The 3,381-nt window shown below is 35.5% G+C and overlaps 1 pseudogene; it reads right to left on the reverse strand.

Annotated features, from left to right (window-relative positions):
• Positions 1 to 2,700: 2,700 nt before the first annotated feature.
• LOC111763795 (U1 spliceosomal RNA) lies at positions 2,701 to 2,855 on the reverse strand (annotated as a pseudogene).
• Between the last annotated feature and the right edge of the window lie 526 nt (positions 2,856 to 3,381).

Below are 3,381 nucleotides of genomic sequence, written 5' to 3' on the forward strand. Positions count from 1 at the left end.
TCATGAAATAGATTTTAATTTGCATGAATGATATCCAAATGTACAGGTAAAATATCTAAAAGTCAGGCTTGAGGGAGTGATAATTCTTGAAATCCCAAGTGGGATGACCAAAATGATTTAGGGCAAGTGTATATAAAAGAGCAGAAACTGCACGGATCATGAAGTGGGTGGATTCCAGAGGGCTGGGAGGGACACAGGTGAAACAATGAAGCCCCAGTGTATGCAACAACATGGATGAATCTTGAGGACATCATGTTGAATGAAATAAGTCATATGCAAAAGGACAAATCTCTTATGGTCTCACTAATATAAACTAATAAGTAAACTCATAGAGCTGAGATCTAGAGCATAAGTTACCAGGAGATACAATGAGGATAAATAATAGGGAACTGATGCTTAATGTGTGCAGACATTTTAATAAGATTGACTGTAAAAGTTTTAAAATGGATACATGTGATGGTAGCAAATTATTGTGAGTGCAGTTAACAGTGTTCATATATGGCAGTGATTGTGGCAGAAAGGGGAAGCTTATGGTTGTATATGTCACTAGAAGGAAACTAGAGAATGAAATTGGTACTATATAACATAATGAACCCTGTTGTGGATGATGAATGTAGTTAATAATACAAATATAAGTGCTCTTTCATGAAGTATAATAAATGTATGCTACTTGTAGAAGGTGCTAATAATAGGGTGTTATATGGGAAAATACTAATAATGCAAATTCTTACATAGTAAACAGTAATATTGTAATATATTCAACAACTGTAACAAATGTACATTAACAATGCTAAGGAGCATTAATAGTGGGAATAAAGAATATGGTAGCTTTCTTTTTGGAGTAATGAAAATATTCTAAATTCATTGTGGTGATGAATTCCAAACTATGTGATTACACTGGGAGCCATGGATTGTACATTATGGATGGAGTGTGTGGAGCTCAAAGAATAAAATTTAAAAAAGAAAAAGTCTAGCATGAATGTCACTCAGTTCCTGGTTTAGGTGTTAATAATTTGGAAGATTTTCTTGAATATTCAAATCCAACACTGGTGCCTACACCGGGATCACAAAAATTTATGTTTCTAACATCAAAGTATGATCTACTCATTCATTATAACATATTTTTACTGACATCTACTCTCCCAGTCATTGACTCATGTGGAGTAGAAATCAGGTATGTCAATGTCATCTTTAATTTCAAAATTCTTTTTCTTTATTAAATTGTCTTTTTTAAAAAAGGATACATAGATTGCAAAAAATGTTACATTAAAAAAATATAAGGTATCATCTTTTATACCAGTTTTGGCAAAAAGAGCAGCTCAAGAATAGTATTGGCTGAATTATAGATCCTTTCCTTCAGGCATTTTGTGATATTTAAGAAAGGAAACATCCATGAGGTAGTACCTCAAGAGATATAAAGAAGTCGGTGTCGGCATAAAGACAGGCAGACTGACAAATGGAACTGAATAAAAATCTCAGAAATAGACCCTCACAGCTATAGTCAAGTGATTTTTTGACAAGGCTGTCAAGTCCTCCCAGGTGGACCAGAACATTCTATTCAACAAATGGTAATGGGAAAATAATAGACATATCCAAAAGAAAGAAAGATGACCCCTATCTCACAACTTATACAAAAATTAACTCAAAATGTATCAAGGGCCTAAATATAAAACCAATAACCACAAGAATCCTAGAAGATGTTGTAGAGAAACATCTTCAAGATCTTGTGGAGGATGGTGGTTTCTTAAACATTACACATAAAGCACAAGCAATGAAGGAAAATATAGATAAATGGGATCTCTCAAAATTAAACACTTTTGTACCTCAAAGGACTTTGTGAAAAGGGTGAAAAGGCAGGCAAGTCAATGGGAGAAAATATTTGGCAACCACATATCAAATAAGGATTTAATATCCATGATATATAGAGATAATATAGCTAAACAATAAAAAGACTAACTATTGGATTTTTAAAATGGGCAAAAGACTTGAAAAGACAATTGTTCAAAGAGGAAATAGAAATGGAGTGAAAACTCATGAAATATTGCTCAACATCAGTAGCAATTAGGGAAATTCAAATCAAAACTGCAATGAGAGGGAAATGTGGGAAAAATGTATTAGATTAGGCAGGCAAGACTCAATTTTCTCACAAAAACAATGGAGAAAGAGCCAAAAGCTATCTGAGGGAACGGCTTTGGGGTCAGCAAACCAGTACAGTGCTACACAAGTCCCAGGAGGGTAAGGGAAGGAGAGAGGAAGAACCTGAAACAACAAATGCCAGTTACCAAATCCCTGCAATGTCTGGGCTGGGTCCCCTCCCAACTCCAAATATATGAAGCTGGGGTAAAACCCCTGGCTCACTGCAGCTGACTGAGACAGGAACAGATTTCTTCCTCCCTTTCAGCTATTTCAAGGCAAAATGGAGGGAGAGGTGGGGAGACTTTTCATCAGTGAATTTGGCCAGCAGATCCCAATAAGAATCTCAACTCTGGACTACCAAAACATAGGAAAGCCACAACTGAAACACCTTCATGGAAATGTGTGCTATTGAGCACCATTTGCTTATACATCTGAAAATTGTATGGAAAAAAACTTTCTGGTTCTCTCTGTAACCTATGTATCCTAACCCCTGGGAGAAAATCTATACTCCATTGGTAAGTTCCTGGTCTGATTCTGACAACCTAAGCTGGGTGATTTTTAAAAAATGGTAGAACACAAATGGAGTTTCCCACTACCACAAATTAGGCAGGAGATTTTCCCATACTCAGAGAAATCACATATCCAGAATGCAATGGATAGGCCTCACCCTGGGAAAAACCAGCTTCATGTTCTTTGTATCTCTCCTGCTAGGTAAGTATGGGGTAATTTTAAGAACTTAGAATAAGCTGAAACAAATACCAGAGAAGACCTGTGGGGAAAAACAGGAAGAGAGAATTTGGCCATCAGAGTAAATTCACCAACATATTCAGATGGCTAGACATCAGCAAATAATCACAAGCATACTAGGAAACAGGAAGAGATGGCCCAAAGAAATAAACCAAATGCCTGATAATCACACAACTCTCCTAAATCAATTCAAAGAATTTAAATAAAATATGACTAAAGAAATAAAGGATATTAACAAGATACTGTGTGAGTATAAAGAACAATTTGAAAGCGTGCAAAGAAAAGTAACAGACCTATGGGAATGAAGGACATGATAGATGAGATTAAAAATACACTAGTGATACATAAAGCAGCTTTTAATTGCTCTAAGACAGAAATAGGGATTTGAAAATCACAATATCTGACTTGGAAAAGTCAGGAAAACAGAAAGAGAAGAGAATGGAAAAAATGAATCCAGGACTCTGCAAATTGAATGAAAATGACAAATGTTTATACACA

This window comes from Dasypus novemcinctus, unplaced genomic scaffold (assembly GCF_030445035.2).
Source record: "Dasypus novemcinctus isolate mDasNov1 unplaced genomic scaffold, mDasNov1.1.hap2 scaffold_69, whole genome shotgun sequence".
Classification (NCBI taxonomy): Eukaryota; Metazoa; Chordata; class Mammalia; order Cingulata; family Dasypodidae; genus Dasypus; species Dasypus novemcinctus.